General features: G+C 39.7%; 1 protein-coding gene across 7 annotated transcripts in view; it reads left to right on the forward strand.

Moving 5' to 3' along the window:
• The window catches only part of HIVEP2 (HIVEP zinc finger 2), a 182645-nt gene that overhangs the window by 45473 nt on the left and 113181 nt on the right, over nucleotides 1–23991 (forward strand). For 2 of the 7 annotated variants that reach the window (XM_079146810.1, XM_079146802.1), the window contains exon 1: nucleotides 1552–8768. The exons of the other annotated variants lie outside the window; for them this stretch is intronic. The gene's annotated coding sequence lies outside the window, so the exon portion shown is untranslated. Of the gene's footprint in view, nucleotides 1–1551; nucleotides 8769–23991 lie in introns of those variants that run through there. 7 annotated transcript variants of the gene reach the window in all.

Genomic DNA, 23991 nt, shown 5'->3' on the forward strand with positions numbered 1-23991 from the left:
TAATTTTTATTAAGTGAAGTCTTCTGAAGAAGTTACATTAGAGCCTTTATCTCCAACATCAACCATTAGTTGAGTCAATAAAGTGGTTTGGATAATGAGGGCTAATGGAGGGACCCAAATGGTCAGGTTTGTACAGCAAAATAAAACACTGAAGATAAAAATCTGTTGCTTTGGTAATCTCGGCTGAAAAGGTTGAGCAGCTGCATTTGGAGTCCCAGTTTGTTCCACTCCCTGTTCTCTAGTTGTGTCTTCTCATGGCTACACATTGAAATACATAATAGAGAGCATTAAAATCTTTGGTTTAAATTTAATACAAAAATGTTCTATTTTGTGTGACACTCTCCGTTGAGGTCTAGAGAGTGACGTTGATGTTTTTGTAACACTGGCACATGCTCATTGATAAACGAAAAAGCGTCAATAGGAGGACTATCTAAAGGAATTAGCAGACTCAAAATTCAGTGATTTATGTCAATATGTAGAGAAGTTACCTGGGCAGTTTCCTGAAAAATGTAGGTGTGTGATCTGAGTCCTGGAAACGACCATGTGGCTGTTCTGGACTCACTTAGAGAAGCCCACTGGGGAGCCCCAAGATTCTGAAAGATTGCTCTGGCATGGGGCACCCCACTACCACCATTCTGACCAAAAAAACTAAGTAAATAAGAAGAAAAGGAAAATAGAAGAGAGAAAAACGATGAGAAAATACAGTTAAAGGTAGAAAGAGGTAAAAATCGAAGTCTTGAATTCTCTAGATGTCTTCATTATAGAAGGTTGATTCCAATGGGTACTTGAAAGAATCACACAAATTTTAAGATGGCAAATGGAAAACAATGTGAAGTGTGTAAGATTGCATAGAAGAAAATCAAAGGAACTCTCTATGAAGAGGTAAATGGCCTATAGATTCAAAACTCAAGTATTAAAATTAAAATACAACTATACATCTTTTCAACAACCTTTTAAATTATACTTTGGTGGACATACTACTTGTATATAAGTTTTGGTAATGAAACAGGACTGTTATAAACAATTAAATTGGATTATTTTATTTTTCTCCTAAATATCAACTTATGCCAGCACATCATCAAAGCAATCTTCAATTTCCAAGATTTTTCTTTGGCTCCTGGGATTGTTGTGAAGATCAGTTGAAGTGGAAGGATAGTTTCGGGCACTTAGTGGTGACAGTGTAGTAGAACAGTGCTGAGCACACACTCTGGGTGCCACAGACCCTGGGTTCAGATTACTGCTCTGATTATCCCTTGCTCTGCACCCTTGAGCAACTTAAATGGATTCATCTTCCTCTTCTGTAAAATAAGAATAACAATGGTGTCTACCACTAGAGAGTAGACACCAGAGAATATTGCTGCCCAGAATAAATTAATCAATGTAAAGTACTTGACATAGTGCAAAGCACCTATGGATACTCAGTAGATGTTTACTGAAATACAACTTGTATTGTCAGATTCTTCAAAGTGTCTAAAATAAAAAAAAGACTATTTAAAACAGTGACTATATATAAATATATACTATATGTACTATGTAAGCATATGTACTATATATGTTTATATATACTATCTATGTTTATATATACTATATATATAATTTTATAAAGTTATGGTTCTCTCAAGCCTTATTTAATTAAAATCACTGCATACCTACTTCTCAGTGCAATAAAGTGCTCCATGCTATACAGTGATAATTAAGACATGGCCTCTGTCCTCTTGACCACTCACACTGTGGGAAGTTATCATATTGACTTATCTTCCTTGGGTAAGATTTATACTATGTTGGTGTATAGCTTAGAAATTAATTAAAACTGTATTTTTAAACACAAGTGAAAGATCATCCTAGAAAAATAGAAGGGGAAGCTAATAATTAATCACACCTTGAAATATAATTGAGCATAGCCAATCACCCAAAATAAATGCTGGTATTTTCCTAGAGCTTCATATAGTAAAATGGTTAAATCATAAGTGTGCTATCAGAAATGCTGTCTTCAAGGGATGACTCTACTATTTACTGATTGTGTGACTAGGGGTCTTTGACTAGACATAGAGTCTAGTTCCTTCACTGGAAACAGGCTCATAGTTGTCATGCTGAGTTGTTAGAAAAATTAAACAAGCTAAAGTTTGTGAACATGCTTTATGTTCTATAAGATGTGCACTTGTGCATTTTTTGAAGATTATATAACATAGCACTTGCGGATTTCTGCGATCCATGACTCAGAAACAAACACCTAGAAAAAAATGTACTTTTAATAAGATTACAGAGAACCTTATTATCTTCCGTAGAATTACCTCTAGCCTGATAATGGGTGATTAACTTGCTGCACAGATTATACCAAAAGAAAAAGAAATCTATAGCTGTCAGGTGAAACAGGGTTGGAGAGGTGAGGGCACTGACCGAAGGGCACAATGAACAACTGGGGAGGAGAACTGGGCCTGAGGTTTGTTCCTGCAGCTCCCAGTCCAGTTCTGGACCTGTTTCTCAGTTGAGAGGAAGGCGTGTGACTGTGAAGTCAGACCTGAGTTAAGATCCCTGCCGTCTCTTACTAGCTGGAGTTCAGGCAAGTTTCTAAACCCTCCTGAGCCTCAGTTCCCTCATCTGCAAAGGGGAGTGGAATCTTTTGTGGCAAAGTGCGAGCCCTAGAGATGACATCTGTAAAGTACCTGCTCAACAACGTGGTCACATGATTTTTCCTATGGTCATACATTATCAGATTTCAAGGCAAATTGAATCACACACCTGCTTGAATAGAAACACTAACGCACCTGATCATAACAACCATTCATTGAGGGGACTCTTCGTGCCAGTTTCTGGTTCAAATGCATTACACACATTGATGTCAGTTGCTCACAATCTGATTCTGCGGACACCTCTGCTATTCCTACTGGACCCAGGGAGTGTCACTAACTTGACCAAGGTCACCCAGCAAGTTTATAGTGGAGCAGGTTTACAAACTTGGGCGTTTATAACTCCGGATCTTTCTTCCCTTGTTACTGGATTATTCCTGCTCCTCCCTGACCAACATAGGGATGTGGGATAGAGAATGAAAGGGCTGATTGTTTCATGAGAATTGTCTTTTGAATGGGCTATTTGCTTTTGGATTCAGCCCCATTCCTGTAAAAACTATTGGAAGAGGCCTGCGCCCATCCGTCACGTAACTTTTGAGGCTGAGCTCTTTTTTCCTTTTTTGTGCAATGGGATAATCATGCTTCTTACGATAGTACCAAGCATTTAAATGGAATGATAACTGTAGAGCCAGTCCTGGCACCATCTCCATCTCTAATCTCTACTCCCTACTCAAGTAGCAGACTTGCACTGAGAACAGAGCCCTGGGCTTTGCCTGCTGTCTTTTTACACTTTAAACCAATAGGAGCCTGTGTTACTCAGCATTCTCACGTCTGAAACCAGTGATGTTCTATCACAGAATATATGATTGATCCCTCTGAGAGGGCGTTAAAATATTCACTCACATCTTCTCATTTACTTATTACATGCTTTTATGAACTGTGTTTAATGAAGGTAGGTACATTAAGACATCTGTTTTGTCGTTGGTTTGTGTCCCGTGTCTGGACATGTGTACATAGAACACAGTCCCTTTAAGAACCACTAGCCATCAGCAAAAATAACCGAGAGCAGCTCAGGTTACTGCCAGGCTCCAGAGACTCTTCAGGGGGTCAGGTTGCTTATTTCTCTGGCTCCACAGCAGGGATGTAGGAAGAGCTTTCTCTGTGCCCACGAAGTGGGTATGTGCGGGTCCATGCACATATGTCTGCTCCTTAAGCAAGGTGTGTCCTCAGCTGTGAGTTCTTCTGGGTTTGCCCATTTCTTCAGGACAGGAAGTTTTCTTAGTTGGGCCACTTAAATTGCTTTAAATTAGTCGTGACCCTGCCCCTGGACCTGGGTTCAAGAACCTGTCTTTCTGCTCATCCTTGGGTTTTATACTGTTTCATTGAAGACTAAAAATGAAAAATATATGGAAATCCATCAAAATAAACAAGCATCTCCTATCCTCCAAGTGGCAGTGCGGCAGCACAGGGAAAAAGGTTGTGTGAGGACACACCCTTTCCCTGGACCCCTGTGCTCAGGCCTGTCTCAGCTGGCCTTTCTTCTAGATGAGTGTTTCAACTGACTGGGCATAGCCAAGGGATCAAAGAATAAACGAGGCATAAACAGCACCTCGTGCTCTATAAACAAACAAACAAACAAACAGACTGGACTCCTTAATTAGGCCTATTTTTTCAGTTGTGGAGAAACAGTGAGATATTATAAAAGGCATCACAGTGCATGCAGGGGAACAAAAAACCAACGAGGACCATCTGGGGCCTTGTCTCAGTGATGCTACTGAATTGGGGAGCTGCAGAATAATAGAATCTTAATAGCAAGGGGGATCTGTGAGTAACTTTAAGTCTCTCATTTTACCTAGAAGGAAGGTGAGGCTCCTGAGAGGTTGGGTAACTTACCTGAAGTTACTCAGCTTTTGGAAGTAGCTCTGTACCTGCTGCTAAGTACACAGATCATTCCACTCTATAGTCAAGAGTCCAGATGTCTCCAAGCCCCAATTTCCTTATGGATAAGTGAGCATTTCACTAGGTGGCATGATACCTGCTTTTATAAGGTATCACAAGGATCTGCTGAGTGTGGGTGAGAATGGTTTTAAAGACTATTAAATTATATATTAATATTAAATTATATGTACACAAACACATAAATGACGGGACAGAGGTAATGTCTAATATTTCCTTAAAATTCTTCTTGTTGGAACACATGAGCCAAATCTGGGATTTCTTTTGGAAATATGAAATTCCTAGAATATTATGAGCTCTAGACTTAGAACAATTAACCCAATGGTTTTACGTAACTGCTGGCCTTATTATTACTTTGCTTTTTTTGTAAGATGTAAACAGTAAAATTCTCAACCTATGTTGGAAATTGTCACGGGGACAACTTTAAGACTCTACTTTGTGAACTGAAAAGCATAGAAAGAATGTGGACTGTTATTGCCAAATAATGTTAAGGCCACAAACCTTGTCCACACAGCACATATGGTATAATTAAGGAGTCAGGTTACATATACAAGAGCAAACTCCAACATTATCTCGCATTAGTGTAAGCTAAAGACTATATACTATAGGTAATGACTGTAATGGACCAATGAGTCTTTTTGTTTTTGCAGAATACAAGCAGAAGTGGAATCATCCTTGCAGTTATTGTAAAATTGATCTTTCCCTACAGACATTCACCCAGATTGGCAAGACATATGCATGGTAGTCTTCGTATTCACAGGACATTATTTTCTGTAATAATATAGAAGGTGGAACTTTAAATGTTATTTTTATTGCTCTCAGTTATACCATTTGCACTAATATTATATGTCTGACTTATTTCATTTGGTTATTATAGACTAAGTAGTTGGGAGCTATAATTAATATTATCATTTGACAGATGGGAGGTCAAATGATTTTTTTCTGCCTTCACAGAATATAGATGGCGGAGCTGAGATTTGAAGCATAGAGCTGAGATTTGGCCCCCGATCCTGTGTTCTTGCCACTGTAGTCTTCTGTGCTGTTTTGCCTTGGGGTTTCTTCCTTTCCTTGGCACAGTCACTCATTCAGCATGGACACTGGATTGTATAAAGAGACATTTAGCTAGACATTTTCAACTTGCAATGAACTTACAGTTTTAGAAGGCATACAGAGTGAGTGCATTAATATGTAAACAGTTTAAGATAGGAGATGGACTGTATTAACTGTGTAAAGGTACAGTGTTGGAGGAGCTCACTGAAGGAAGGTACTCCCTGTGGAACTGTGTCATATGATCTGCTCATACTTTTGGGGCTGAATCTCTTAGATGAAATAGCTTGTTCTGTTGATATGAAACCCTTTCTGGTACTGTTAGAGTTAATTTGCATAGGGAGCAAAAACTGCAGGCACATTTTAAGGATGTTAAAAAAGAAAAAAAAAAACAAAAACAAAAAACAGAATCGTGCTACAATCCTGAGACTAAAAGGGAAAACTGACCTTGCAGTCTAAATATGATTTCTGTGCCGATGACTGGACATGAGTTAGTGAACTAGGGACATACCTTCCCAGTTTTTGATACAGTTAAAACTTTAAAAAGATTTATTGTCATGGTATTCCATTAGTGACACAGGAGATGAACTTAAATGTGGCTTCTGGAAAGCCTAATGTTGAAAAAGCAGGCTTTTGCTCTGTTTTGTTTGGCCACCTTGTCTTTTTTGCTATATTACCCCTAATTCTGTCCAGATAATTAAATATATGGTTTTAAATTTAGTGACTATGTGATTATGTTTTCTCCTGTTCTAAAAAGATAAACACAATTGCTCTGTAAAATGTATTTTGGCATTTCTCAATTTTAAGCAGTACTTTGTTTAACCCCTTCATTGCAGCAGACAAGGCAGGAAATGGTCTTAGGGATTTAAATAACCTTAATGATAGCACAGTTTCTAACCCAGGGTAGGGAAGTTCCATTTGAAAAAAAGTAAAACAATTATTTTGCTGTTAGTAAACTTAACAGGCATGGAATTACTGAAAACAAACAAACAAACAAAAACAAAAAACAAAACAAAACAAAAACCCAGAATTGCTGATGGACATAACTTCTTATGGAACTCAATCTGTAATCTCTACTTGGATAGTTAATGTCTGTGCAATTCCAAAATAGTGTCTGCTTTGGAGACTGTCACTGGTTTAAATTTGTCTGAGAATCCTCAATTTAGACTTGATCAGCATAGACCACCATGACTGAAGTCTGTCAATTTATAAAGTAGGGTAAAACCTTATTTCTGGGTGCCATGGCTAATTTTGAGCTATTTAAAAAACACAAGATGCTGTAAAATCAGTGAAACCTTGTTGGTTTCTGTACCAGTTAATGTGAAGTACATTTTCCCCCCCTTTGGCAGAGAGGAGTATGTCTCATCTTATCTTTTTGATCTGCCCCCCCCCCCGCGCCGCCTTTCTTAAATTTTTTTATCATTCATTTAAAAAACAAATAATGAAATTTTAAAACAAAATAAGCTCTGTATTTAATTTGATTTGTTATCTCACACTCTGTGTCAGGAATTAATGGTTGAGTTGTTAGGAATTGGGAACTGCAATATTTATAAGTACCATGATGGAAATAAGTTTCTTCAAAATTACTTTAGCATTGCTCAACTAGGGGGCGCCAGCAAACATTTCCGGTTAGATTATTTAAAGTAGGCCACATACTGTTGACACATATGCACGGGAGAGAAACGTGAGTGCTTTGTGAAATCTTAGTGCTAAAAATAATTTTCACCTGTATTTATAGCAGGGTTTTCAAACTTGAGGAAAGAGATGGAGAACCTACTCACACAGGAAGAAAAATATCTTGTTTACAGTAGCTGGAGAGCTACCTTCCAGAATGAAGGCCTAAATAAGCTCCTGGAGAGTTATAGCAATGTTGCTAAGAGATTTTTGCCAGTTGTGTAGGAGGTTAATAACATTAAGTGCCGAAATAAACTATCACAGAGAAATATCCTATGGCGGATAGTTAACTAGGTAACAATGAGAATCTGTCCATTATTAGGGAAGGTTTGTAATGAAGCCTAACAAGTAGGACACTGTAAGCAGGAAGCGTTCAGGTTCTCAGGCAGAATTTTGGGTTTTGTCACAGCCAGTTGCTTTCTTTGTTCATGGTGCTGGCACATTTGCTTAAAGGAAACTGGGAAGAGAACATTTTTAGATATTCAAATAGAAAAATGTGCCAAAATCCAGCCTTTTCTGATCTGAAAGTTCTGTGAAGGACTTGCTTTGCAGGGTAGCTGTGCATATGTTTTGAGTGGGAGGAAAATGAGAACAGATGACTTGAAAACTATTAAAATGGTTACACATGTAAAAAGTTAATTTCTTCCTCATAAAATTAAAAAAAAAAATCCCAGAACCCAAGATTGCAGTCTGAGTTAACATCTTACTTGCTCAATTAAAATATTCACCCCTAACACTTCACTGATTCCTTTGTTCATTCATTCACTTATTCGTCAAACAATAATGTCTGCCATGTATAAGATTCCATATGTAGTGTAGTACGTGTGATAATTATTTCTATAAATGATCTAACCACTTCAGCATATATAGTAGACAAAAATGTCAGTTTCTTTGGGGAAACTTATAATAAGCTCTGCTCAAAAACACCTTTTAAAAAGATACAGTTGCAGAATTGCGATTCGTGTTATTTTTCTTTTATTTGGGCAGCAACTAAGGCTGTATTTCTTTGCACTGATTCTGTATTGATGTTTGGGTTAAAAAGAGGAATCATTATCTGAAGATTATGTGGCATTTTATAAGATAGTTGGTGATACTGTTTAGTACTTATTAAGTTGAACTAAAATTTACTAAACAGCTTGTAATTGGGGGAGCTTATTTAAACCAGCTATTTGTGGTTCTGTCTGTTGAGGAGCTTAAACTTGCAACTCTCTCCAGCCACTTAACTGCAGCACGTTGACTTCAGGTCTCATGTAAGAAAGTCTAAATGTAGGCTGTTGAATAATCCCTTTGAGGGCCCTGTAGCTATTTTTATGCCTGGATATGCGTCACCAGTGGGTATTTTCTCTGGTGACTCGCTTACATCAGGTCTCCTACCATACATTCTATCAGTGAGTGACTTATGATTGATGGGAACCACGGCTGTTGTTTAGCTTTATCTGTGACCTCAGCGAATGGACAACAGGAATTTCCAGGCTTTTAAATTCTCTGAATGCTTGAAGACAGGGGCTCACGGTGTTGATCGAGGCAGGTAGCAAGTGATATTATTCACCAGTGATGACGGGGGAGGGACAGGAGAAGAAAGGGGAGGGAGAAGGAGGGGAAGGGAGGGGGAATTCCTTTTGTGAACAGCGCAGTTCTGGCTCAGCTTGTTCCTTCGCCCTCCTCTGTGGCTGTGTGTGGGGAAAGGTGCATTTCCGGGACCTGAGAAAGTGGATAGGGTAGTCAGAACCTTGCTTTGGGCAGCGTGGAGTAACTCCAAGGCGTGGGCTGCAGAAGCTTTGGGCTCTCTTTAATTAGTTAAGATTTTGTTTTTCAAATGAGCTCGACTGATCCATGAGCAACTGGACTATTATGAGCATGTTTAAGAGTAGAGATTTTTAATTTAAAGGCTCAGCATTCATAGTCACAGATAGGAATTGAGCGTTGTTGTGTTGAATCTAGCGTGATTGGGTATCTATCTGGAGTTGATTTTTCCCCCCTTACTTGGATGGTGCATTTGATTCTGTGTGTGGAAATGAATTAGGACGAGTGCACAAGAATATTTTCCTGTTTTCTTCCTTGTCCCTACCTCTTTCTTACAGGTGCATGAATAAGATTCTTGACCTCTCATGGGTCTGTCACCAGACTTTAGCAGTGATGTTGCTTTCTCCCAAACTTTGCCCCTCTTCTGACCTTTCACCACCTTCTTTTCCTCCTTTTCCTGGGTATCTTTCCCTGTGCGATTTTGCTTGCAAAAGTAATTCTTGACATCCTTCTGAGTTAAGGTAGACAAGGTTCCCTGTAGATGGGTGAGGTGCACATGTCAGTCCAGGGACTCTGGGTTGCTTGTGTTTACAGGCTATCTTTTCAGTGATTTTTGTTTGTTAATGACAGACAAAATTAAAATACTGCTTTTAGTGTAATACTATTACAACATTTACTCACTTAGGCAAAATTGGTTTTCTGATCTTTTAAGACTGTTTTCATTATGGAAAAAGCATTTATTGATCTTATTTGCCTATTTTATCCCCCTAACCCAAACAAGGGCCTATCCTTTAATGTAGCATATTATCAAGATTAATTGTCACTGTAGCTATTTTCTTAGGGTTTGCCTCCTGCATTCCAAATTATGAAATTATCCCAGAGTCTAGTACCCTCAAACAGATGTGAGGAGTGAAAAACACTTGTGGACAATCTTTTCTGTTCCTAACTCTTTTGCCTTGTATAGTACTATTAAGTGGACATGGACAATTGGAACTATCTTTATAGCTTCCTATAAAAATAACTCTCTTAATGGTAAATATCTATCCCCTGTCAAGTCCTATTGTTTCAATTTTAGATGTTTAAAATGAAGATGACTGAGAAAGAAAAATGAGTGTCACTGTAAACCTCACCTACAAGAAAACTTGTCATTCCATTTGAAACTTGCTTCTTGAAAAAGCAGGATGACTCACAACAATCAATTATAATCTGAAATTTGTGAAAGATTGAAATCCAGAGCTTTGTGAGTTTTGAGTCATTGGTAGTTGAATGAATTAAACCTTCATAATGCATCCACTTAGAATGAAATCATTAAAATATGAGTGCAACCAATTGTTTATGTTTATTTCATTGTACCATGTGTGCCCCAGGTACCATTAGTGACTGACTTTGCTTCTCATAGAGTAACATCATGTGAAAGATACATTTGGGGGTTGGCTCAGATGCCTCCATTCTTCTTTGCCCTATGTTGTGGGGGATATTATTAGAAGCTATGAAAGTCTCTCTTTCTTTAAAGTGTATGTATGGCTTTATGTGGAGGAGTGTGAGGGCAGAACCAAACTCCAAGGAGGGTTATGTATTCTTCATCAGAAATATATTTCACAGAAGATTATAGTTTGTGTGGGAGGGAAATAGCTGCTTGTCTGTTGATTGCATTGTGTTTATTCCATACAAGAGCTATTTGAGTTTAGGCAGAATAACCTCATTTTGATAATCTGATGACTGCTTCTGCTTGGAGAAGAGAATATATATCCAAGGCTGTGAGCTGGTGGGCAACAGTCATTGTTCTCTTTGGCAGAGCTTAGCATGGAATCTGCTTTGGCATTTTTATAACTACATATGCAAGTCTTTTCTCCCAAACCTCCCCACCCCGTTTCTCTGACCATGTGTGGAACTCTTTGTGATGAAGACTGTGAAACTCCAAAGGTGTAAGATCTAATGATATCAGTGTACGATGATGTGTAACCTTAAGTTAGGGCAGAATGTTGGCTCAAAGTGAAGTCTTTTTGCTAAAGCAGATCCTGCATTGACAGCAGATTCCACTATGTACTTGGTTTCTATGGAGACCCTTTTATTACTTATGGATGAGTGTAGTATGAGTGATTGGTGTATCAACATGGCTCATAGCAGCTGATGGAGTTCCTGGTTAATATGTGAAACTTGGCTGGGGGTTTTGCTCAGGAGCAGGGCTCATGGAGGCCCTGAGTTCCATCTCAGCACACACACACATGCACATGCAACACACACACACACACACACACACACACACACACACACACACACACACAGAGTTCTTTCCCTAAAGTTCCTGTTATATTTACAGAGACTTATGAGCGCGATGCAAACATCTAAAAACCATCCTGACACATAGAGGTCCTATGACACTTCATTGTACTTTCTTACAGGCATTTCATCCCAGCACTGCATAAAGAAAAAAGAGGAAGCCTCACAATTCCCTAGAATTAGGATGATAACCAACTGACAGCATTAGAAAATTGAATGATCCACTTATAAAGCTCCTTCTGGGAGGGCATAAAATATTTTGTTTGGCAAATGATTCTTCTACCTGTTACCTGTGTCATTAGCGAGCAATCTGAGTTTTAAGATGCTTTATAGTTCACCGTGGTCACTGCACAGTTGAGGAACTGCAACCCAATAAACAGATGGGCTTTCCATTGCGGATTGCACATTGTATTGACAGCAGCTGAGGACAAGCTCTGCTCACTGGTGCTTATCTGCTGGCACTTAGGAGCTGAAAGGCTCTGACCTCATATGTCTGATGTTGGGAGTGAGTTTGGTCACTCTGGGCAGAGTCCTCCTGCAGCCCTGATAATGGTAAAAAGCTCTGATAACTCATTAGGGCGATGTCTGCAACTTTTGACTGTGTTGCCTCAGTCCTCCTTGTGACAGTGGCCCTCAGTGACTGATGTGTAGACCCACTGAGAGGTACTTGGATTTCTACAACAGGATGTCATCATTTGAGTCAGCAGGGCTAGAAGCTCATGCTGAGGGGTGGCTCTGAGGAAGCCTTTCACAGAGCAAGCGACTGGGAGCTCAGTGAGAGACACAAGTCACTGGGTAGATAATAGTGCATACAGATAAATATTTTTTTGTGGGAATATTTTATTCTGCTCTTTTCACTTGAAAGAAGATAAATTTTCTAGAAGAGAAGGAACTCTGTGTGTCTAACTACCCTGAGAACTGAAAGCAGGATGGAACTTGGGTCCAAGGATTTTCACCAAACACATTCTTCTCATTTTCACTAAAGTTAGATGACATCTTCTGGTTGCCTCAAAACTAAAGGGAGGACAGGATATCCTCTAATAATGTGTGTATGGAATTCTTGATGTCTGAAAGCAGGTTGCTCTGATTATCTACACTCATCTTGGAATTCAATTGCTGCAGAATTTCATTTAAAAATATTCTCCTTTCCATACCTTTAGCTTTTTTTTTCCCCCTGGACATTAGAAATTCTTGATATGGAGATTTATAGATATTTAAATAACCAATTGTCCACAAATGCCTCATTTCCTATAGAATCATAGCCTGACCCCTGTGTGACTAGGTAAGGCCATATCCAAAATTGGTTCCTTCTGTGATTTAATTTTATATGTGTGGAGAGGTATTCATAAAGCCACATGACATAGTTCAATAAAGAATTTACCTTCCTCTAGAGGGAATAAGTTTAAGAAAGTTCAGGCATTTATAGTACCAACTATGAAAAAAGATCTAAGCCTTTTAACTATAAAACATAAGATAAAAATGTTTGCACTTAAGAAACGTGAGTCGGGTGGGGAGTGAAAATAATGGATGGATGTCTTAGGCTTAATCCTAACTGAAGGAAGGTGTGAAGGAGGACTCAGTAGTTTGAGCCCCCGTAGTTTAAGGAATGGGGAGGGTGTCCCAAAAATGGAGTAAGGAAAGGGTAGAACTGGGGAGGAGACATTTTATATAACTTCTCTGTTCAAACAGGGCTGTGAGGGACTTTTGAATATGATTGGGGGCATTGATAAGTGGGGGGAACCACGGCAGAGTCCTGTTGTAGGCTGCCCTTTGCCTGGACAACTGGTCAAACACAGTCAAAGCCCTGGTGGGGCAAAGCGGGCAGGGTGGGGAGCGGTCTCAGTGCTGTGGCTCCATGTCCCCTTTGGTGAAGTGATGGAGCAGACCTCTCTCTCATGGGGAAGGGCCTCTCAAAGGAAGGGCACCAAATGCCTTCATTGGCGTAAAGCTCCCAGGCCCCGGAGAACCTGGGCTTTTAAAGGCCAGTAGTGATCCCTGAGAAGAGAGGTTTCTTTGTCATCTATGTAGGACACATTGGTGACTGTGTCTGGTGGCAAAAGCTTGCCTGTCAGTCCCACTTGAGGCTCAGCTGTCCCCACTGGGAGATTCTGATTCCTTTCTAACTTTTGTTCTTTCTTATTGGTGTCTTTTTTTTTTTTTTTTTTTTTGGAAGAGGTGGGGGTCAGGCCTCACCTCTTGGGTCAGGGTGCAAGTTGTGGGAAATCTTGGTGAGGGTGTTAATTTGGATCCTGGTAGGAATGATTGAAATGTTTCCACATTCTCCTCTATTTGTTGGTGAGATCTCATCTCGGTAAGAGGCAGAGCAAAGAGAGAGTATAAGGGAACTGAGCTTAGGACCTTGGGAAACATCAGACTTTGGGGAGAGAAATGAAATGGGATCTAATAATGGAGACTAAGAAGAGTGTGAGGGGGTAGGCGAAAGCCAAGAAAAGTGCAGTAATAGGAAGGATGGCTTGTAGAGTTTCCTAATAATATTAATTTCATTTATTCAAAATAGAGTGAGGATATTCTGTGTGGGTTCTGTGAATGTGATAGTGAGCCAGATATAGTCTTTGTTCTTAAAGAATTCATTGGAAGTCTGAGGTCACTCTCCATGCTGGGACTGCAGCTTAACCCAGGGGAACAGAGAAAGCAGCCTGTGAGGTGAGACGTGTTTGGAGAGGGTCGGGAGGGTCAGTTGGAGGAGAAGAGACCGTGGAAGCCCAGTGAGGGTGTTACTGAAATGCCTGTGTGGACCACTGTCACTGGGACAGCTGAAGTCAGTTGGGCTGGGATGGTTGAGACTAAGGGACTGGAATTCAACATGAGAGCAAAGAGCCACCCCAGCAGCTGTGAAGAAGTGAAAACATGGAGAGAAAGAAAGGAGTGTGGCTTTAGCATTTGGAGATCTGAGTTGGAGACTGAGGGGAAGGAGAAGGTCCAGTTGGATAATGGGGTTAAATTTGGAATGTGGTTGAATTTGGTTGGATGATGAGGTTTATTATAATAGTAGTTAGTGGAATATTCATCTCTAATTTATTGTTGTCCCTTATGCTCAACATCTTGCTCCTCCTCCAAAAGATCTGCTAAGGTGTATTTCAGTTGCCACTACCATGGGAAGGTTCTGTTCCATGGCACCTGTGGACCACAGCCTCTTTGATGGCCTTCCTGGCTCAAATTGTTCTGTCTGTGGTCAGTTCCTCATTCGGCTGCAAGGTTCATCTTCTTAAAATACCATTTTTTAATAGTTTACTCTGAAGAGCTCTAAACTACACCGGCTACCTACTGCCTACAGTTTAGTGGGTGTGCTCCTTCATAAAATGAGAAATTGCCATTTTCATAGGACTTTAAAATTTACCAAGGATTTTTTATACTTAGTCTCACTGAGTTCTTACGAAACTCGTGGTGGGTGGATGTTGCTCTCTTAGTTCATGAATGCCATAATAGAGAATCAGAAAGGTTCAATGGCAATGTCCAGGGTCCCCTCAGTTCACAAGTGGTAGGGCCAGGAAAAGACACAGGCTTTGGAGTTCCAGTCCAAGGTGCCTTTTAGCACACCAGGGCCTTACGTTACCTAAGGAGCCCATCTCCATTCTCACCCTAGGATTTCTGTTGGCACGATGAAATGAAGTGCCTTCAGTCCCTCTCAGTCTCCCTGTAGTCACTTTTCTGTCACTGCTTAGAAGTTGTGATCTAGGGTTGTCAGCTGAGACACATTTCCTGGCTGATTTTCCCTTAGATTGGGAAAAGCCTGTCTCCTGCCAGGACATCTGGGGAGGCACAGAAAACACTCTGTACTTCCCTGATGTCATCCTCAGCGCCTGCTTGTCTCATATGGAGCTTGGAAAGGGCTGTCACTGACTTCTCTTGGGTTTGTGGATGGCTTTTCACTGCTGCCAGGACTGCCTTTGCTCCTTCAGCTGCTCTCCAGGAAGGTGTGCCCCAGAAACAGGCTGTGAATTTTCTCCTAGAGGAATTCAGGATCTGAATACTTGTTTCAAAATGTATTCTCAGTTGTTATATTAATGGTCATAGAAATTTGTTAGCCACTTAGGCAGAATTCCTTTTGGAAAGTACTGTATACAGAAGGATGCGGAGCTGTACTTTGAAATACATGTTAAAATCAGGAACATTTGTTAGCAGTGCAATGATTAATGAGTCTGTGTTAACGTGATTTTAGAGAACACTCTGTTTCCATCACTTTCTCATTGTACTGAGCCAAAATCATTTGGATTTTGACAGAGATTTTTGGAGATAGTTTTCTGCATCAGAAGTTGAAATTATATTAAAAAATAAGTGTGACAATTGTCTAGAATATCAAGAACTGCCTCCACTCCTATAAAAATTGGTGAAGGAAAAATGACCATAAGGATGAATTCAGTAAGATCCTGCAAGAGGGCCTGGGGTTGCGGCTCAGTGGTGGAGCACTCACCTAGCATGTGTGAGGCCCTGGGTTCGAGTCTCAGCACCACATATAAATAAATAAAATGAAGGTTCATCAACAACCAAAAAATATTTTTAAAAAGATACTGCAAGAGTCCTACACTGCCTTATGGGCTCCACATTAAGCTTCAGACACAAATTGCAACTTGTGCATTTTAGTTGGATTTACTGTGATTAAGGGGTGCATCCTTAAGATGATAAAAGCTAAGGAGGAATAGTTGCAATGCCTTCTCCAAGCTCTTGTTGGCTTCCTCCTCGTTTCCTGCTCACTCGGAATGTTGTATTCCTTGGGTCAGGGGACAATAGCAGAACTCTTCAGGGGGAAGAGATACTTGGCTTTGAATTTTAGTAACTGCTTTCATATGTTGGAATTAAAAGATCAGTAAATGCACGGCATAGGAGTATAAAGGACTCAATTGCCAAACTGCATTTCTTCTTTTTCTTTTCTCTAATGTAACTAAAGGTGTAATGATATGCAACACATTGAAATGAGATAAAACTTTGATTCTGGTAGCAAAGCATTTTAGGGAGGCAACAAGATGTATAAATTCTGAATAGTATTGAGTAGAAATATCCCTCAAGTGAAATTTTAATTCCAAACTGTTGATGTCACATTATTTACCTTCTAGGTAATTCAATTAAAAAGAATTTTATTGGGCTACTCATTGGAAATATTGACTTAATTAATGACTATGTTTTCTTCACTGGGCTTCCTTACAGTTAGCTGGCCAGCTAATAAAAATGGAATGAAGAAGAAATGAAAAATAATTAGATATATATGTACTTTATGAGCTTGTTAGTACACATATTGAATGGTATAATAAATTTAAGAATAGTTAAGACTAGCTTATAGTTTATTCAAAGTATTATCAATAATAAAAGAAACCTGCTAGTAATATATGACAATAAAGAGAAACAAAAAAAATGATAGACTTTGGTAGATATTGTTATTTTCTTTGAAAGAGACCTCACAGGACATATCTTATGATAGTTTTTCAAAAGTGCTTGGTCTTTTTGTGTTTTCCTGCGTTAATTTGGCCTGCCCTGTTGAGTGATTTTTGGTGTCTGGGAAACTTGGTTTGAAATCATTTTAACTTGCTGTGGCCTTAGGTGTTTTTCTGAGGTGCTTTGTGGCCTGTCACCTCCATTCTTGCCCTCTTCACTACCCGTGAGCACCTTGCCATCTACTACCTCAAGTTAATCTTGCACACAGTTATCAGGCTAATTTTACAACAACGTGCTTTTAGTATCCCTCTTTGCTGCTTTAATTCTTTAGGGTTTCTTTTATTGGACACCGGATGAGAGGCAACTTAGGGTCACAAAAGTCGCACAGGAAGTGCCATCCAGAGACCCGCATTTTAATTGCTTGGCCTTTGGACTTGCTTTGTGACTCTGGCAACATCACTGTTCGTCAAAATCTCAAATTTGCATATTGTTGCTAACCGCCTGGAGTTCCTCACTTCCCCATCTTGTTTGTTGTTGGAACAGTTGACCACTGCGCCTTGCTTCATGAAACACTTCCCCCATCTTCCAGGACACTCCACTCGCCAGGCTTTTCTCCACTTTCCCTAAGTGTGGTGGTCTCCTATGGCTTCTGACCTAAAGCCCCTTATTTTATTTATCTGGACTCACTTTCTAGCAAGTGTCAAGTAAGCACATGGTTTCAAATATTATCAATATTCTGATAATTTTCCGAGTTTTATCTCCACAACTCGTATGCTTCCTAAATACGTGCTCTCAGCTCTCTGATCAAAATTGAGATTGACAAAAGGAACTGTTAATGTCCTCCTGCTCAGCTCTGCTTCCCCACCCAACATCCCACCTTCAGTAAATAGGACCACTCTGCCCCATGGCTTTTGCCAAAATTCCAGTAAGTCCTTCCTACTCTCTCTCCAAAATAAATGGTAAGTGTCATGTCTTCTTTCTACCTCTGTGCTGTAGTCCCAGTGCAAGCCACCGGCTTGTAGCCTTGTCTGCTGCAGAAACTGATAACTAGCTTTCATGACTCCACACTCCCCAGGGAAACCTAGTAAGTGTAAGTTATATAATATGTTTCTTTGCCAAAAATTATCATTACCCTCAGAATAAAGTCCATGCTATTCACTCTGGCCTACATGCCTCTCATCTCTACCAGTATTCCCCAGATCCTCTTAGGTGCTGGCCATCTGGCTTTATTCTGTTTCTTAAACTTGGTAAACTTGTTCCTGATTTGGTCTTTTCCCTTATTTTCCTTCTTGCAAAACTCTTAACTTTCATCTTCTCAGTCATGGCTTCTTCTCTTTGCTCAAGTTTCCATTCAAATGTCATTTTGAACAGGCCATCTGTGACCCATGTTTGAGCCCTCCTTCCCTCTCCAGTTCACCTTTTATCACATTATTTTACCCATAGAAATGGAAATTAGAACAGAGACGATCAGTTTAATGGTTGATGTGTTTTTTCATCCGTTCTCTTACCACTATAGACTTTCTGAGTCCCTGAAGGTTACATTTGCCTCTGCAGCTTGAGACCTGAAAGAGGGGATGGTGCATAGAGAGCTCTTGTAGGTATTGGTGGAATTCATCACCTTGAACCTACTTTCCTTCTCTGTCGAAAAAGGTGTCTGAGTTGGGCACAGTGGTGCACCCCTATAATCCCAGTGGGTTGGGAGGCTGAGGTAGGAGGATCACAAATTCAACGCCAGCCTCAACAACATAGCAAAGTCCTAAGCAACTGAGTGAAACCCTGTCCCAAAATAATAAATAAAAAGGGCTGGGGAATGGCTCAGTGGTTAAGCGTCCCTGGGTTTAATCCCTGTTATCTGATGCTCACTCCCCCCAAGAAAACCTAAGGTGTCTGACAGGTGACCTCTGACACTCCCTTAGCTAGCCAGTTTGAATTTTTATCGCATCTCTGAGCTCCTGACCCAGTCCAGTTGACGTCCTTAATGTCCTATAAATGGACCATGTTTATTCAGGTCTGGAGGCCTTTGTTCACGGTCTTCCTTCCTGAGTGTCCTTCCTCTCTTCTTTGCTAGTCACATTCCTCAATTATTTTCTTTTTCTCCTTTTGTCTACCTCTCTCTTACAGGAATGGGATTGTTTTATGGATCCATGTTCTGCCTGTCCTTCTGGAAGGTCAGCTTTTTGAACATGGGGCTGAGTTATAGTCTTAACTCTTCTGAATCTCCATGTCAGCTATAATGGTGCCAAACATGTAGGACATCCTCAGTACATGCCTTGGATTTCAGCAGTTAGTAATGTGTGTGGAACAAAATAGATTTCTTAAAATGCAACCAAAGAGAGATATATCTCTACAACTGGAGGAAAAGAGAATCCTGAAAATGGGAATTCAGACTGATGAGGATGCGGTGTTTTGCAAACATGGGTAGGAAGAGGAGGACTTCTTACCAAAGAAGTTTTGTTAAACATTTTGATTTTATTTATTTTTTTATATGAAATAAGCTTATAGGTAGTTGAAAAGGGCAATGGACAATGTTTTTATTGTTAACTCAGGTGAAAGCTGGATTTGGGTTTTTAATTTGGTTCAGTGTGTTCAGGTATTTGGAATTTAGTGAAGCTCTATGAAAATATCCCACCTACACATTTTGAATATCCTCTTCCTGCTTATCTTCAGAACAGCTTGGTTCTTTTAATAGCAAATGGCTGAGTGGAGGGGAACCATTTGTAGTGGGTAAACTTAAGTACAATGTGTCCTCTACTCCCAGCTGAAGTCATGCTAACTGCTCAGAGATTGGTGCAACTGGGTTTTCTTTTTGATGTTGGTCAGAAGCCTGAAAACTCAGCATTTCAGAAGGACATTGCTCATTCCTTAGACCCTTGGAAGAATTACTGGTCAAGTTTAAAACATTCAGGAACTAGGGAACGTCTCTTCTTTTTATAAGTATGTTGATTCATTATCATCCTTTGCAGATCTCCTCTGAAAATTCTCATGGGTCAGGATAGGAAGAGCTAGTGTTGGAAAGGATCACAAGCTTGTTTGGTCACCTAATAATAGGATCCTAATGTGATGTGATCATGCTAATTCAGAATACACAAATGATAAATTTCTCTCCACCCAGACTAACTGGAAAACATGAACTGAAAATTTAGGGGAACCATATATTCCATTCATGAATCAACTCATTTCAAATAATTCCACTAAATGAACTAATTTAAAAAATTTAGTAGCTTAAAAGTAACTGAGTTGTATATCAATTAGTAGCTGAACTGTATACCAATTATTGGCAAATAGCATTGTCATTCTAAATAATGGCAGTGATTGGATGAAGGCTCAGTCCATCCCAGAATTTGCTGTTTTGAATAAACAGTTTGGTTTCAAGCATCTCTTATGGTCTGGATATGAGGTATCCTCCAAAAGTTCCTGTGTTAATTCAGGAGATGAAATGATCAGATTATGAGAACCTATAACTAGATCAGTGGATTAATCCATTTGATGGATTAATAATTTGAATGGATTACTGGGTGGTAACTGTAGGCAGGTAGGTTGTAGCTGTCCGGGTTACTTGGGGCATGCCTTGGGGATTAAATATTTGATCTTTAACTCTTGCTGCTCTACGTCTGCTTCCTGGCTTCCATGAACCTTGTAGCTTCCCTCTACTGCACCCTCTGTCTTGATGTTCTGCTCATCTCAGGCCCAGAGCAATGGACCTGGGTGACTATGAACTGAGCCTCTGAAACTATTAACCTCAAACAAACTTTTCTTTCTCTAACTTGTTCTTGTTGGGCATTTTGATCACAGTGATGAAAAACTGATGAACACAGCATTCATTTCTTTTGGAAAAGTAGAGATAAGGAGAAATATGCTTCTGCAAAAATGATGTTTGGATTTGGGGAAAATCCCTAGTTAGTAGAGATAAAGGATTTCCCAAAAGGTTGCTGTAGTTTTGCACAGGGAGCTGGGGATACTCATTAGGTACGCTGCCTGCCAGGTATTGAAGGCAGACTGTCTGTTCAAGGTTCCTGTATAGCAGCCTCTTGCTGGGGTCTCAGCTGTATGGTATCTGTAAAAATTATTTGTTGTGTGGTGCTTTAGAATTGGTAATGCAATTTCTTTCTGCTAGTAGGACACTGCTGGTATGGGTGGTGTTCTTGTGACCTTATAGGATCCCATGGAGAATGAACACCTATAGAGATTGGGATTGATGACTCTGGGAATATAAAAACAGTAGATTAGGGGCATCTCAGTCAAAAATTGTGGAAACCAAATGGGAAATTTATGAACTGATAAGAAACCCATTCCTACATGAAATCTGACTTCAACCCTTAGCCTTGGCCACAAAAGGGCCAAAGTGTTCAGTTAGTCCGCTTTTGCTTTTTTTTTTTTTTTTTTTCCTTTCCGAGAACAATTTTAGAGAAGGAAAAGTTTATTTGGCACTCATGGTTTCAGGGACTCAGTCCATAGATGACCTGTGTCATTCCTCTGGTGAGGGTGGAAGGGCACGGCAGATGAAAGTAGCCTCAGGACATGGAACCAGGAAGCAGAGAGAGAGAGCTCCCCTGATCACAAACTAGATATATACCCCAAAGGCACACTTCCAGTGACCTCTCTCATCCAGCCACACCCTACTTGCCTACAGTTACCCCCTAGTTGATCCCTATCGGGGGATTAATGCATTGATTAGATTAAGGCTCTCACAACCCAATCATTTCACCTCTCAACTTTCTTGCCTTGTCTCACACATGAGCTTTTAGGGGACACTTCATCTCTAAACCATAACAGGTACATATGTAATTCATACCTCTGTGTTTAGGTAAATCACAGTCTTGCCCAGCTTTGGTGTGGTAGACTGACTTGAATTTTTTCTTTCTGTTTTTAGGTGAGTGTCATTTAAATGAGGATAGACCCTGTGTATTCTGTGGTTTTCTTCCTGTTGAGATCATTGGCTTGCCACCCCCCAAGATGCATCAGCACCAATCATTTGCTTGTGCAGAGAAAGATGGAATTTATTTTAAAATAAACTGAGTTTGGAAGGTTCTATGAAATCACTGTCCATTTGGATTAGTTTGGGCAGCAGCTGCCTCGGTTAGACATTGTGGCTGGTCATAACTGCTTAGGAAAGATTGTTGCTTTATGGAAGTGATTTCAAAGACTCATTGTTCCAGACATTGGACATCCCTGCGTTATTCATGTCCAACGATACTTGGTCTAATACAGATTAATTACTAAACTCTCAGTGAATAATTAACCATTGACTTGTACCCAAGTTATATACTCACTGGGTTAGAAATGATTTCCCAAACTACTGCAGATAAGGAAGGTTATTCCTGGCTTTACAATGTCCCCATTGTTACCGACTTGTATGTGTGAGAGACATCAGCTGATACCTACGCACTGGTCCAGCTCCTCAGTCAAACCACTTCCTGGGGTTTTCTCGGGTAATGGCAGTGATTCAGAAGATACCGCAGTACTTTCTGAGGACTTCTGCGAGCGTGTTACTCTGGGTCTGAATGACCAGGAACTGTAGAGTTCAGAAGAAGCATTTTTGTTATAGTGCCTTTGAATCTGCTGTTTGCTTTTGCTCAAAGCTGCATTTCAGCTGAATTTAGGGTTGCTTGTCTGTGTTCTTTCAATAATATTTTTAAAAGACATTTATTTTATAGATAGGGGCTAACAGCCTGATTTCTATTACTTAGCCTGTCTATACCTGGGTTGAGTCTGCACCATGCACAGCGCCCATGTGAAGCCTGGGGAGACACAGACAAACTAAGGAGTGGAGGTGCATGCAAGGGCTGGTAGTAATTGGGCAGAGGCGAGATAAAAATGGATGGGGGCCAAATAGGGTGTTAAAGCAAACATATGCCATTGTGCTTTTTGAAATATGTATTTCTGTGATTTAGGTTCTGAGTGCATCCACTGAGTGTGTTCCATAGGAAAATTTTATATTAGAATTTTATTTATAACATAAAAATGCAGGTAGTATTATTGTAAAAAGTTTTATTTTTTTTTCTTATTGTCCTCATTAAAAATAAAATATTTGAAAATTATTTTGGAATTACAAGGTATGTGTTCTTTTTTGGTCTCTTTCAGAACTACCAAAGTTACATTTTGGGCCATAGAAGAAGCAACTAAGACTGTGGTTACCCTAACACCTGACTTGCCTTTTTCCTTCCAATACTTGCAGATCTCTTCCTCCCCTCAATGCTAGATATTCCAGTCTGATGAGATAACGTATAGGAAAGTTTTCAGTATGTGGGAAGGTGTTATGAATAGGTGTGTGTTGTTGCTATCACTGTTTTCATGCATCCACTGCTTTGCATCATCCCATCAAACATACCAGGATCACTTTGGAAATACCAGAGATGATTGTGAATATCTCAGAAGACAAGCCAAATTTCGCTCTTGAACTTAATGAAATTGGATTCTCCACTGGGCCCATTTTAGACAAAATGTTGATTTCATTGTTTCTGCTAACAATGCCCTGAAGGGGAGAAGGTTGAGAAGAGTAGGTAATGGGGGTTATATAAAGGGAAAAGATTCATAATAGGTACATTGCATGGTAATTGTGTAGGACCAGCCTGGTTACCTCCATTGGCATTGGCATTTGTCTTGTCCCTTATCTCTGTGGCCTCTGAGGGAAGCTTGTGTTTAATCTCTGTGAAGGGCCATTTCATATCAGTGTTCTGTGGGAAAAATTGCCACTTTTTTCTGTCTGCTAGGAAGGAAGGTTATGAGCATCTTTTTAGTAGTTGAACACATATTACATAGGATTCGTGGTAGTAGTACACTTTTAACGCAGGCCTTTTTGGGTCACTGTGTCAATAAACTTAAAGATAGTAAAATGACTGAAACATGTAGAATCAAAATTTTGATTTGTGTTAACTGAGTCTTCTGGTGGTGATTCAAGTGCATATTTTTATTTTATTTATTTATATTCATTCATTCATTCATGGTATTGTGGATCTAACCCAGGGACATTTTACCATTGAACTAGCACTTTTGGTTTTTTATTTTGACAAAGGATCTCACTAAGTTGCTTAGGGCCATGTTAAGTTGCTGTGGATGGCCTCGAACTGGCAATCCTCCTGTCTCAGCCTCCTGAGCTGCTGGGATTACAGGCATGTGCCACTGTAACTGGCAACTGCACCAGCAATGCTGCTGGTGATAATAAGATGGTTTTGCATCTTTTTTTTTTTTTTTTTAAGGATTGTGTTAAATTTTAAACAGCTTTAAAAGTTGGATTGTCTTGTTTGCTATTTTAAAAATTGTCAGTTAAAACAAAGGAAAGTAATCAGAGAAAATTCAAACTAGTTTTTTCAGAATTTTAAAAATATTGAGAAAAAAA

Source organism: Sciurus vulgaris (assembly GCF_902686455.1).
Source record: "Sciurus vulgaris genome assembly, chromosome: 7".
NCBI lineage: Eukaryota > Metazoa > Chordata > Mammalia > Rodentia > Sciuridae > Sciurus > Sciurus vulgaris.